The sequence below is a fragment of the Meriones unguiculatus genome (assembly GCF_030254825.1).
Source record: "Meriones unguiculatus strain TT.TT164.6M chromosome Y unlocalized genomic scaffold, Bangor_MerUng_6.1 ChrY_unordered_Scaffold_32, whole genome shotgun sequence".
NCBI classification, from domain to species: Eukaryota; Metazoa; Chordata; class Mammalia; order Rodentia; family Muridae; genus Meriones; species Meriones unguiculatus.
Window position 1 is genome coordinate 8,558,283 of NW_026843711.1, and position 15,305 is coordinate 8,573,587.

Sequence of the window (15,305 nt, forward strand, 5' to 3'; positions counted from 1 at the left end):
TTTGCAGAGATCTCTGTAAAAGGTACCACAAATGATGGGGCTCTAACAAGAGTTGATATCCTCATAGTGCTGAAGGCCTCTGGCAGGCCAAGATAGGTATTGGCAAGAAATGATTCCCTGGGTGGGTAGTGAAGGACAGAGATGTTCCAGAATGCCACGTTGGCTTTTGATTTCCATGTTACTGATCTAAAGGAATCTTCTCTGAATAGTGCTTTGTGTGAATTCCCTCTACATTTTTTTAATAAAATCAAAGAGACTGTGTAAACAGAAAAATTATTCAATTGTTTCAATTGTTGACTAGAAGGCTCACTGCCTCCTTCTGCTAACCTAGACATGGAAGGCTGTCAACCTCTGAGACTTACTGCTTACTCAGCTCCCCCTTTCTTGTTCTTTCTGAGATCTGGGCTGCGTGGTTCAACTCAACTGTTCTGGCTCAAACTCCTCTCCTAGCTGACTGATTCAATCTGGCTTCTCTCTCAGCCCCTGAATTGCTCTGCTTGACCTCAGTCTAACTCCAGCATTCTGCTTTTTCTTCTCATTATCTGGCTCATTCCCTCTTCACCATATTCTAGCTTGTTCTCTCTGTGAAACCTAACTATCACTGTCCAGGATAACTGTCTCCTGTCATCTCTCTCTCTCCTCTCTCTTCTATTTCTCTCTCTCTTTTCTCTAAGGAACTTCCCATGTCTCTCTTCTCATGAGAGTTGGGTGTGTATCCTCTTCTGTCAAATCTTTCTCTAATCATCAAAGTTTCTGTCACTCAATTAGACATCATTTTCAAAAGTGGGTGCTTTTTTTCTACAAACTACAGTTCCTTTCATTGTTTGGGTTTAAACAATGAATGTATCACCACACCTGGACCTAAGCTTTTCTTTATTTGCTACTTGGCCTTGAACTCAGATCTGCTTGCCTCTGTCTCCTGGATTAAAGATGCTGTTTGTATTCACACCTAGGAGGTGTTTGGATGCGATCTCTTGCCAGAGAAGCCATGTTTTAAATGAAAATTCCTCTGCAAGAGTGGAAAAGACTGACAGTCAGAGAATACCCCTCATGTAGAATATGATTGTGTATCAGATTGTGATGTCAAATTGCTCACAGTTTAAAGTATTTAATGGCCCAACACTACATGTATACTGATGCTCAAAAGGTAGAAAACCCAGAGGTAATACAAAATCAAGTGCACTCACTTTCCCATTGACTTTGCACTTGCAAAATATCACAATTGGGGGGCATCCATTGTGGACTGAGACAATGCAGCAACAAATGGAGTGATACACATCATCAGCAAGGTAAAGATGCCCCCTCCCACCTGGCAGAGTTGCTTCCCCTCTGTGATATCTTCCTTTAGAGTGCATTTTGGTCAAAAACATAATGCTTAGGCTTAATATCAAATGAGGTTCACTGTGCTTCACTATCTTTGCTTGAATGTCATGATGCTCTCTCCCTTCAATCAGACACTGCTCTCTAATTCACCCCAACTCTCTGGCAGCAGGGCCTCTGTTTCATGTGGCCTCATACATATTCTCTTTCTTGTACATGGAAACATCTTAAGAGGCACTAGTCTAAAATCAAGAATAAGGGAGAAAGACATTGGTTATCATTATTCACTCCCCTCCCTGTGATAACGTATCCTAAGTAAGAAGAGGAATAGGAGAATCTAATGGAAAGAATACTAGGAAAACATCCAAAAGATTTTCACTTTTCAACCTAAGTCCCAATTCAAAAGTACTCATAGGCATGAAAAAGAAGAAAAACATGAAAAATGGGTTGTCAGCTAACTCATGAGGTCCAGTTACTATGTTAGGATCTTCATTTTAGAAGAAATTTCAAGCACACAAGAAACATTCAGGAGGTGTAAGTCTAGGCAGAGAATTATTTCTTGTATTTCCAATGAATTGTTCTCATTTGGCATTTACATCCTCCATTTTTAAAAACCATAACTGGACAATTTCTGTTCAAAAGAGTGGATGTTTGGAGGTCTCCATGATATTGACAGTCCTTCCAATCCTCCTGCATTATCCAGACACTTTTCTCACAGCAGTGTTAAGCAAGAGATTTAGCTTTTATGGGAAATTATGATTCCATATAATGCCAAGTGACACTGCTTACCACAGTTTTCTCTCTAGTCTTGCTTTCAAGAGTACTAAAATGCCTACAAAATTTGATTAAAAGAACATAAAATTGGACTGTAGAGATGGCTCAGTAGGTAAATTGCTTGTCACACTGAATTCAGACTGAATTTAAAGCTGAATTCAGACAGTTAGTGTCCCCATAAAAATCTGGTTACAGTTTCCTGGATCTGTAAGCCCAGCACAGGGGAGAAGAAACAAAATGATCTTAAGCCACCCAGTCTAGATGAAATACTGAACTCCAGGCTCAGTGAACACAAAATACACACACTCACATCTTCTCCCTTCTTACATAATTTTAATAGACAGGGCTTCCTTAGTAAGATGGCACCTCAACCTACCTCTTACTCTGAGGTTATCACCATGGAATCGAGAGTCCCAATACTTCTGTGTCCTTCCCACACAGTCCATATCTACAAAGTATGTTAAAATGATAGAGTCTGAGTTCTTCACTAGCTGAATAATCTTGTGGAAGTCATCTAATCCTTCCAAGCTTCATTTATCTTTCTTGGTGAAGATTACATAACACCCTCTACTTCAAGGCTTGCCAGTAAAGGACCTTCAATAAATGCTGTCTTGATTCCCTTCTTGCTTTGAAATCCCATGGGTAATTCTATTTAGAATGTACTAGGCATGACCCATATCCATTCTATACATGATGCCTGTTTCCTGCTATTCTTTAGTGACTCTGTCCTGGAGGCTTCAGAACAAATTCCTTGCCCTATGTATGATAATTGGAAATTCTGAACATCCATTAGATTCCACATATCACACCCCTACCTGGTGTCCCTAGTGTTTCATATAATGCAAAAATGTGAGTGAGTGCTATATCATCCTCCTGTCACACAAGAGGCAACACTCAAAAATAAGTCAGTGGACTAAGTTCATGATTGTTCTTTTCTTAGCCCAAGGACTGTACTGCTACAATATGAAATCTTATGTCAACTGGCATCATGCCTCCATGGTTAGGATCATTATGTAGAGGTATGTGGGCTGTGTGCTGCATAAAGGCACTTGGTCAAAGGGTAAGTGGAGGTAAAGTCCAGCCCACATTACTTGGCTTGCTTTGTACCCATCAGGAGGTAAAAACTTGAAAAGAAGAGGTTGCTTTATCAAAGTTCAGGCCTACATAAATGTGTATTTTGTTGTGACATGAATATTAAGCCTTCAAGGTCTAGCAGAATATTTCCTCACAACACTATCTGTGATGTGTATGGTACCTGAAGTTTCACACCCCACCCCCCTTCACCTATGTTTTACTGTTAAGGAAACTGTAGATCTAGCATTTAGGTTTTATCATAACTACACTTTCTATTGCTGTGATGAAACACCATAATCAAAGAGCCACATGGGGAGGAAATGGCTTGTTTGTCATAAGCTTCCAAATACCTGTTCATCTTATCAAAGGAAGTCATAACAGGAACTCTGAAACAGAGTGAGAACCTGAACAAACACAAGAGCTGATGCACAGGCCATGGAGGGTTGCTGCTTTCTGCCTTGCTTCATATAGCTTGCTCAGTCTGCAACCTTATAGAACCAAGAACCACCAGCCCAGGGATGGCACAACCACAGATGGACTGAGCCCTGCCCCATCCATCACTAAATAAGAAAATGCCCTAAAGGCAGTACTACAACCTGATCTTATGGAGGCATTTCCTTCTTGAGAGGAGGCACCTCCTCACATGACTTTAGCTTGTCAAGTTCAGATAAAATATCTACCACAGATAGGACAAGAGTTGATCATGGCACAGGGCCATCTAATCAGCCACTTGTATGGATGCCCAAATGGTTCATATGAGCAAATGCAGACCTTTATGTGGATGCAAACTATTAGCACATCATAGTCCCTTGCTTTGGCAGCTGCTTGGTCTGGCCACAAGGGAAATAGGGAAGTGTAATCTTTTAGCAGGAAACCATTTTTCCTAACTCTCCGAGGATATAAAAATATATGGTAGGACACTGTAGCTGTTTTGTAGCTGAAGAGATTCTTTGCATGGGGGAAATTTTGGGCCCAATGAAAAGGTCAGAGGGCACTGGGAGAGTCTAGAATTGATGGGCTACATTCAATCATGCAATTGCTGTCTGTCTTCTTTGCTCCTCCAAACCTCCCCACAAAAGTGTGTTTTTTTTTTTTTTTTTTTTTTTTTTTTTTTTTTTTTTTTTTTTTTTTTTTGTGGAACAGCCCTTGGCTGTCCTGGAACTCACTTTGTAAACGAGGCTGGCCATGTCTCCTGAGTACTGGGAATAAGGTATGTGCCACCACCCATGACTGCTGTCTGCATTGTTGAAGGGACTTGGAAAATAGAGAGTTACAAGATCATTTGGTAATAGCATAAATCCATGTGGTTTTTCTGGGAAGGTTGAGATATAGAGAAAAAAAAAAAACTGGGTCAGTGAGAGAAAGTGTTCATAGAGTTCATTTAGGATGACCATGACTAGTCCCATTGCCAAGGTTGTTACAACAAAATGGACTAGAAGTAGCAGCAGGGGGCTACAGAGCATCAAGAGAAGGGAAGAGGAGAAAATAGAGGACTATCATAAAGAAGTATATCCAGCCTGGTGTAGAAAGGATAATGGTCTCCTTTAGCCACTTTCTTCACAGCATCTTCAAGATCACTTGCAGAATTATCAGGAACAAATGGAGCTGTTGTGAGTTAAGAGATATTAGGAGAGATTATATGGAACATCTGAGTACAGGGTGAAGTTCAGTAAATAAAATATTTAACAAATAGGAGAATAATACAAGTATGAGGCTAGTAAGGATGAGAAAGTGATCCAGGGTAGAAAGTTTCCAAAAACTCAGAAATGTTTCTGCCTTCCTCTAATCTAGGTGCTGGGAAAATATCTATACAAAAACCAGAAAGCAAATATTAAATTTCCAGGTACACTGATCTCTATCACTATTTGACTCTGTCTTTGTAATACAAAATTGACCTCAGACACCATGTAAAATAAATTTCTAAGACTGTGTTCCACAACAAACTTTATTTTTATTTTTTGGCAGTGGTAAAACCAATTTTAATTCACAGCACACACTCTCAAGAGAGATAACAACAGTAACAACAAAAAAGCCAGACAAGGATTCAGAATTGACAAGAGTTTACCAAGAGTCAAAACAGATTCAAAACTGCCGTAATGCATGTTACAGAAATTACATGCTAATGTTACAGTTAAAAAAAAAAAAAAATTCATGTAACAGCTGAGCTATGTTGGCACAGGCTTATAATCCCAGCACTTTGAAGTCAGAGGTGGATCTCTGATGGAAGGCCAACCTGGTCTACAAAGTGTGTTCCAGAACTAGCCAAGGCTATATAGAGAAGCCCTGTCACTGAAAAAAAAAAAAAAAAACAAAAAAAAAAACAAAGAAAAATCCATCTAGCAACACTGTACTGCTTTCTGGAGTCCCATTCTGTGGGTGCTTTACCTGAAGGAAACAAGTTCCTCCTTTACACATCAAAGGGCAATACTCCCAATGGAGGTAATTTAATCTCCTGGTCAAAGGAATACCCTTAGGAAGAAGCAGCTCATTTTGAACCATGCTAATGAAATAAATGTAACAATTAATTCGTTGTACTTGGAGCCTAACACAGGAGAGTTGAGTCAACCATTAATAGCCCCAATTGCTAATTATTATTCCAAGATAGAAAAAGAAGAACCAAACATAATGTGTTTGAAGAATATTTTAAATGAAAGGAGAGAAATATAGAACAGGAGTCTTTTCTATCAAATAAGATAAAACTTGTACTTAGGAATTATATTGTTGTCTTTCTCATCTTATAAGATTTGCAAATGTTATAATTCCTCCCCTATCTCAAGTCAAACTTTCCTTTATTCAAAAGGTCCTATTCCTGTTGTAGAAACTTAATATCCTGAGACAGTGTTTCCTTTCTCCTTCCTCCATTTTCCTGTGCACCAATTTCATTCAAATTAGACAAATGTGTAAGATGGAGGTCAGACCCCAGGAAACAGGGAAAAGATACAATCACCACCTTTTTCAGAATAAAAAACAGTAGTATACTTTCCTCTGTGTATTCCTTCTTCATGAGCACAGCCTCATGATCAGATGTAGTTTGTTCTGCTGGAAAAAAATTATTCTGACCTGAGCTGGCTGATCTGCATTACTGTGCAATCTGCTGGTGCTTATAGCCTGTGGAAAACACAGGGCTTGGCAACCACAGACCAGTAATAAACAGACTCCTTAGCAGTCCCTCAAATGGATACCTGGGCCAGAGGTAATCCCACATTCTCGATTCTAACATATATAGTAAGATACTCAAACTAGGAAGAAAGACTTCCCTGTCTAACCCATTTCACCATTAAGATTTAAACGTGTACTCCATTTCAATAGGTTACACACACAAGGGCAGAAATTCCAGAGATGTGACCATGGTGCTTTCCTCCAAACTGCTTATCAGTAGATCAAGAAAGATAGAGTTCTGTGTCTTCTCAATGTCTATTTTAAAAATTGTCTTATCTTTTCCTGGAGATTAAAGATCTGCATGTAATGGGAAACCCATTTATATGTGGGACCCCATGGCTGTTACTCTGCCTATTCCTCTGCAAAACAGGCACAAGCCATGTGTAAGTAACTCATACTAGAGTTCAGCGCCTTGGATGTCCTAAGTTCACAAAGGAATGCATTCCAGTCCTTACAAATACTTCACTTATAAAAGAAATTATTATGAGTTATGTAACAGTTCCTGAGATGGGAATCTTTTAATAATAATAAAAAAAAACAGTTTTACTGTATAGGCCATAGGCATATGAGTTGTGTTTTCAGACACAGCTTTCAAAACAACCCTGAAAACATAAATCAAATTCATAATATGGTAATTAAATACTAACAGAAGTTAATTTCAAAAATGTGTTATTAGAAAGCCATACACATGTTAGTGCTCGATCTCTCAGCACTGCTGTGTCCTGGCTGCTGTATCTAACACTCCAGAAGATGCTATTACTTTTACCTAAACATTTACAAACAAGAGAAATTTCCTAAAGTGGAAAGACAAGTATTTATAAACTTCTCTTCTTATGATGTAACATGGACAATACTAAGAATAAGGGATATATGAAATACCAAACTTCATTCTCATGATTTGGAAAAAAAAAAAAAAAAAAGAAACCTTAGAAGTAACTGCTAAAAGACACAACTAAATCAATCAGTGAAGTGGAGTAGCATTTACTTCTTTACCTAAGTATTCCTAAGCCCTTGCAAAATCCAGAAAAAGCTGCAGAAACCAACACAAGAGAACAAAGGTGGCACCAAAATAAGCACAACCTACTGCTTAGGACTTTTGTGGTTCATATTCAAAGTTCAGTCTGTGTTTAACATTTTTAACTTCAGACATATCAAAACCTAGAAGTATTGAGGGTCTATGGTCTTCCATTGCCTTCAAGCAAATATATCTTCTTGTTACAAAAAACAAAGCCACAATAACTTTTTCCATCTTCAAGAATAAAGATAACAATTCAACTTCTTTTCTGCTAGGATATGGTTTCTTTTGGAAATAATCTCTAAGAAACTGCTTTTTTTCCTCAGAGGAGTAGTCTTTGCATTTGGTAGGATCTAATGCTAGGATCTGGAGTAAATCATTACTGGCCTCAAGTTCCTTAGTTGCTCTTTCATTCCTTTGTCTCTTCAAAGTCACAGCAATAGTCCCTTCTTCTGGATCTGATGCTTCATTACCCAGTACACACAAGGGACCATTCCCATCCCTCTTCTGGTCTTCTGGACCCTGATGGCCATCTGGCCATTTTCTTTTGAAGGGATAGGTAGAATCAGTAACGTTTTCCTCACTGGAAAACTGCAGTTCACTGTTCTCCACAAAACTGGACCGAACTTGCAGGTCTGAGCTGTCTTTGGGTGCATGTGCACAATGCAACAAATGAAGAGTGATAGTCTCCACAGTCAAGCTTCCAGGGTAGGTCCCACCACAGTGGACACACCTAAAGGTGGGCGAACTGAGGACTGTACTTGCCATGGGAATAATATGGTGTCCTTCCTTCAAGTGTAACATGTAGGCATTGGCTAACATAAATGTTGTCAAACAGAGGGGGCAGGTCAGCTCTCCTTTTCTGAGCTGAGTTACAACATTAACGTGAGACCACATCTTAACATACAAGGGCACCAGCGATGTGGAATATGTGCCTGAGAGGATAGCCAGGTGGACCTCCTGTTCTCCAATCTCCTCTCTTGGCAGAGTGATGATGAAATCAAGATGGGGGAACAACAGGTTGCCATCAGCATCTAGGCTCAACTGCAAGCCCCTGTTAAGATAATCCAACAACAGCTTCTTCCTCCCCAGGTGTTTAATTTTGCTGTGCTCCAAGAGACCCTGAATGCTGTGGAAAGTACATGGGCAAAACAGGCACCCCAAGCCATGTGTGAGTAAGTGGTACATTAGCTCCTTCTCTGAGACTAGGCATTGGCAGGAGAGGCAATGCATGGGCCTCTCTCTTGTCCACTTCAGAAACGGTGCACGCACAGCCAGCTTTACTGGTTCAAGTTTCTCACTGGAGTTGAACTCACTTTGTCTGTGAGCCCCTTCTGTGTGAGCCTGGTAGACACTGGATGGGAAGTACACATTGCAAACTGGGCAGATTTTCCACTGCTTGACCTGGGTGGCAACCAGATTCATATCCACCTCAGGTGAGGAGACCTGAACAAATATGTTCTGGTCTGCATTGCTTTCCAGCCCCGGGGAGGAAGACAAGCTGGCTGGAGCACTGGAAATCGGCATACCCACACTGGGGGGTAGGAATTGGGTGGACACCTGGGATGAAACAGTCAAGACAATAGCTCCCTGAGGAATAGGCAGAGTGACAGGCATGGGGTCCAGAATGTAAAGGGGCTTCCCCTTGAACTGTGAGCCTGTTGGAAGCAGCTTCCTGAAAACAGAGCCTGACTGGAGGAGCAGGGTGTTATGTGCACTGTCAGCTCTTACTAACTGGCTGTCCGGCAGGATTCTGGTGCCAACAGACTGACTGAGCTGAAGCATACTGGGCCCAACAGATGGACCTGAGTTAACAGGCTGACCAAGCAGAGGAATACCAGTGCTCACACCCTGGTTCACAAGGACATCTGAGACCACCACATTTTGGGGAGATAGCAACCCAGATGATACCACTTGACCTGTACGGAAAACCCTATCAGACATTGTCTGACAAGAGGTAAGAACCTGTGAGGAGACTGTCTGACCTATATGGGGAACTGTGGACTGGACTGCTTGACCAGTGGGGAGAACCCCAGAAGCTGTACTATGTGCAGGAATCACAGAAGCAGAGGTCATCTGACCCTCAGGAAGGCCTGCCAATGAGACCAGCTCACCCACAGATATTGTTCCTGGTGGTATGTTCTGGAGAACCCCAAGGTTGTTTGAATAGCCAGAAGTCAGAGTACCAGGCCTGACCAGTCCACTTGTGGGCTCCACTGGCCTATTTGTAAGCTCCACTGATCTGACTGCAGGTCCTGATTTTTGACTTGTAGACCCCATGGGCTGTGTGGGTAGTAAAATCCCAGGCTGGATGGCTTTACTCAATGAGTGATTGCTCACTCCAACAAACTTATTCACAGGCCCAAGTGGCTGGCTCACAGATAGTGCAGGAGGGTCTACAAGCTTATTAGGTGAAGCCTTGCCTGAGAAAAGGTCAGTTGAGGGAGATGAAGGCCTCAGTGTGAGTTTGGTCTGACCCACAGGTAGAGGGCTAAAAGCCACATGGAAATGGGCCACATACTTCTGACCTTGTCCAGATTTTCCACAGGCACTTGAAACATTCTTAAAATGTTCTGCCCTGTAATAAGAGAACATTTGCTTGAGACACACCTCTTGGGCATGAGAACCCAGCCCTTATCTGTCTCCTTCATCTTCAGCCCTCCAATCTTCTCCCCAACCCCAGCTCAGTCACACACTGCCACCCCTGCTGCAGTCCTTCCTGGGATTTTAGTCACACAGAGGCCTTGCATCACCTTCTTACCCTGTGGCTTCACTTCACACCAGAGCCTCCAGCCACAGTCCTTCCCAGTCCTCAGGTCACACCTGGGCCTAGAGACACAGTCCTCCCCTGTCCTCCATCACTCAGGGGCCTGCCATCACAGCTCTCCACAGTCCTTCCCTGTCCTACAGTCACCCTAGAGCCACTGCAGCACTCTGTAGTCCTCCCCCGGCCCCGGAATCCAAACAGACCTCCTCATTCCTCCCCTGTCCTTCAGTCACACACTGGAAGCCACAGCCCTCCACAGTCCTCCCCAGGACTGAGTTCGCACACAGCCCTGCACAGTCCTCCCCCAGCCTCCAGTCACAAACAGCCCTCCACAGTCCTCTGTCCTCCATCACACACAGGCCTGCCGTCACAGACCACCACAGTCCTCCCTTGGCCTCAGGTGACCCACAGGCCTCCACAGTCCTTCCCGGGCCTCCAGTCACACACAGCCCTCCACAGCCCTCAACAGTCCTCCATAGTCCTCCCCGGCCTCCGGTCACACACAGCCATCGACAGTCCTCCCCCAGCCTCCATTCACACACATCCCTTCACAGCCCTCTACAGCCCTCCACAGTCCTTCCCCTGCCTGTGGTCACACACAGCATTCCACAGCCCTCCACAGTCCTCCCTGGCTTCACATCACACACAGCTCTCCACAGTCCACCCCCGGCCTCCGGTCACACACAGCCTTCCACAGCCCTCCAGAGCCCTCCATAGTCCTCCCCCGGCCTCCGGTCACACACAGCCCTCCACAGCCCTCCGCAGCCCTCCACAACCCTCCACAGCCCTCTACAGTCCTCTCCTGTCCTCTGGTCACACAGTGGCCTGACATCTCAGCCTTCCCCTGTGGCCTCCAGTCACACTAGGGCCTCGTCCCTCCCCGCGTCCTCCAGTCTCACACCAACCTTCTAGTGCCCGAGACCCCAAGAAATCACTTACTCTGGGAGGCCCTCAGGCCTCTCCTCTGCCTGCTATTTGGCGTGGCTCACCACACACGAACCTTCCTGCAGGGGCTCTAGAAGACAGAGCATGAAGATGCCTTCAGAACAGCATATATAGGAAGTGACGTTTCCTCATTTGCATATTTGCACCAGGCAGCCAATGACATCAAGCGTTCTTGAGGGTCCTCCCTGGCCTCGCCTTTTCCCGTTCCGCCCACCCTTCCTCCAGGCACTGATGTCATGCTGCCTGTCAGTGTTGTCTGGTCTCCTGTCATATCTCTTCAAGGGTGGGATACAGACCTCATCCACATTCGTGGCTCCACATCCTGAGCCATACTAGGCATCCACTAAATGTCAGTTCAAGACTGAATGAAGAAGGAAACAAAAGGCTACAGCGTTGAGGGTTTCTGTTTGACAAGGTTCTAGAAGTAGAAGATTGCACTAGATACTTTGCCCAAGGATTTTCTGTGCTAGGGAAGGAAATGGTAGTGTCCCTGAGGACCCAATAGGGCCTGGTTGAGATGGGGGAGGAGCAGCAACATATAACTGTTGCTCCTACTCCTTACAGAAGAATGACCTTTAGGACAAATGAGATTCAAAGAATTCAGACTGAGTGTGGTAATAGATTCCTGTGTCTGGACCCGCTGTGATTCACCGGGCTTCTAAAATGGGGTCGGGTATGTGTGTGGAGAAAGAATGGGTAGGACACAGAGACACAAGGAGGGAGCCTAAGTCTGTTTGTCTGATCGAAGCCTTGTTCATTGGAAATTTTTACACAACTATGTAAGAGAAGGCAGGAAAAGGGGGAAGGCTAATTACTGCTGCAGAAGATAGCAAAGGTGTTTTATGGTTTGAGGAACCTCCTGCAAGTTACCTCAAGAATGTTTCCTTAAGATATCTCAAGGATGTTCCAAGACTGACGAGCAGATGTTCTCACATAAATCTATCACCCATGACCTGGGGTCCTAGTGCAGCTGTCGGTAACTTTCCGATAATGGGCATTGGCTCCACTAAATGGCTTTGGCTCACTAATTGCCTTTGGCTTTAGTAAATAGCTTTGGATCCCAGCATCTCCTCCCTTTTAAACAGTTTAAGAGTCTAGTAGGTAGGCTTTGACCTCATAAGGTCTTTTGCAGATGGTTGCCCCTGACCAGATGGGACTCTGAGATGGAGTGATCGAGGAGGACACCTACCCGTAAAATGAGAATGGGCAGGAGAAGAAACAGAGACCAGGCAGTAATGACTCTTGTCAAGGTCTCAACTTTATTGAAACAGTTTAGGCTTTTCATATGTTTGGAGTACAGATGGTAGGAGGTGTGTGTTTGACAATTTGGCCTGCTTGCTCCCTGGTGATTTTAAAAAGCAGTCAAAACATATGGGAATTTAAATGATGCAGGGCACATTTTTTTTTTTTTTATGGCCTGCTCAACAGGGTTTACTGAAATGGGGAATGCCAAACATGTGACAGCATATGCACATGAATTTCACTGGAAGGTCTGAGGGCTCTAGGAGGTGACCAAGATAAAAGGGTTGACTTCTAGAGTTCATTAACTCATGGAACTGGAAAAAAAGAGGAGCAACATTTGTAAAAGTTCTAATATAGGGAACGCTTTCATGAAGTGGAACAGAATGGCCAATATAGGCAGGCACTGTCAGTATATAGATGAAAAGGGAAATTTACTGAAATATGAAAAAAATTAACTACTGCAAAATGCTCTATAAGTGGTGCTGATTTAAAAGGAGATTGGATAGAATTAGTTTTTCCATTAATAATATAGGCAGGGACCCCATTATAGCAGCCATCTGTAAACACTAAATGTGACTCTGATAATTTTTGAGGGGAAGTTATTTTGGAGAAGATGAGAGTGTGGGTTTTAATAATTGAAGTAACTCATTAGCAGGATAATGGTTATCAATTATCCCAGAAAAGGAAGAACAGACAATGGGCCAAATATCAGTAGTTTGCATCAGCCATTCTCACTGACCTTTAGAATAGGGCAGTATTATTTTATCACAAACTTTGCCAAAAAATTGACAGCTTTATCTGTTTCGCACAAAGATGATTTCTGCAACCAAAGGAGTATTAGGGGCAAGAACCTCAGTGCGAGAGGTGGAGAGATGAGTCCACAACAGGCGATTATGTTGCCAAAACACCCAGAGTGCTTTTGGGATGAGATACACACGGGAAAGTGAAGGGGTTCCTTAGAGGAAATAAAATGTACCTCCCAGATTTTGGAGAGTTGTTTCCAAAACCTGAAGGGCCTCTGTCCCTGCTGGGGTAAAATATGAAGATAAGAAAGGTTAGAGTCTTTCTTGAGGATATAAAAGAGAAGTTTAGGCTCCCTGTATTGAGTTTAAGAAAAGGTCTTATCTGATTGATATTTCCTAGGAGGTTTTGAAAATCATTGAAAGTCTTAAATGGCTAGGTTTTAACTGGATATCTTGTGTTGTAATTTTTTGACGATGGAGCTCAACTCCTAAATAAAAATATGGGTCTTTTAATTGAATTTTATCTAGTGTAAGTTGTAAACCATAATCTTTTAATTTTTGTGAAAGGTTTGATAAGAATGAAGCAGCAGTGAGCCATCAGGTATAACTAAAAGGATATCATCCATATAACATACTATATAAATAGAAGGCCAAAATGTTCTAAAAGGATGAATAATCTGGGATACACACTTTTGACACAGAGTGGGACTATTACCCATGCCTTGGGGCAAAACTTTCCATTGCAAGCAAGGGATAGGCCCTTTGTTACTGGCAGGCTTAAAAAAAGCACTTTTACCCTGTGGATGCAGGGGGATGGTAAAAAAGCAGTCTTTAAGATCCATACCTGTCTTATAAAAGTCAGCAGGGATGTCTACAGGGGTAGGCAGTCCTGGTTGTAAAGCACCCATGGTAAGCATAGTTTCATTAACTTCTCTTAGGTCTTGCACTAACCTCCATTTGCCAGACTTTTTCTTAACAACAAAAATAGTTTTGTTTTTTTTGTTTTTTGTTTTTTCTCCAAGGAGGAGGAGTAGGTTCAATGTGACCAGTGGCTAACTGTTCTGAGGCTAAAGGCCATTGGTCAACCCAAACAGCTTCATCAGATTTCCAATTGATTTTGTCTGTATGGAGTTGAGGGATGCGAAGCAACATTAGGCTAATTTTGTCATGCCTAATCCTGAATGGTCATGTTTTCAATTACCTGGATAGGTTCTTTTATTCCCGGTGAATGTTTTCATAAGCCTTGTCTGGGAAGGAAGGTCTGTCTTATTTTTAGCATTTGTTGTGTAAAAATTTCATTTGGACTACACATAGTGAGATTGAACTCGGAAAGAATATCCCAACCCCAGAGATTAGATGGTAGGGCAAACCCACACAGTATTTCCTTCCTCATCTGTCCATGTGAGGAGTTTAGAACTTTGCTGGGGATTGGACTTTCATCCCATGATCCTGATGTTGGTTAAGGAAGCTGAAAGGGGCCTGGAGGGAGGCCATTTGTGTGTGTGTGTGTGTGTGTGTGTGTGTGTGTGTGTATGTAATTAAGGTGGCATCAAAGATTTTTCCATACAATTTTAAATTGAGGAAGGGTAGATCCTGACTAATAGTCTGAATCCAGTAAGCAAGGAAGGAACCAAAATTATTGCTGCCTCTAGATTTTCAAAAGATATTCTGGTTAAAATGGGTGAGGGGAAGCAGTAAAATCTGAGCAATTCTTTGTCCCTAGTTACCAGTTAAGAGACCAGAAGTGGAAGTAGCTAGAATCTTTATCTCTCCTGTATAATCATTGTCAATAACTGTGGCAGAGATATGTAGTCCCTGGAGAATTGAACTAGAGAGACCAAGAAGTAGTACAAAGGTGCCAGGAGGCAAGGGGCCAAAAATCTCCCCTATACAAGACCTGAATTCCCAGGTGTTAAGATTGTGCTGATGGAGGCACACAAGTCCAACCCTGTTCATCCTGCCTGTTGCTATGGGTAGGGAGGGATGGCCTGATTGTTTGGGAATGGGGGAAATGTTTGAGATGCCTGAACTTGAGGGGTTGATGTTTGGGGGACAAACCCTATAACCCCAGAGGTTTGTTTCATGTTCGGGGCCAGAGAGATGGCCCTTAAGAAGTTACCCCGCTTTGGTAGGGGATTGCCTAGAGTATCCTTTTTAGAGTGACAATCTGAGGCCCAGTGTTGCGGGGACCTCAAGTAGAAGCCAGATGTTGCTCCGTTTTATTGCCCTTGCTTCCTTGGCAAAATGTCATGGTTGTTTGCAAATA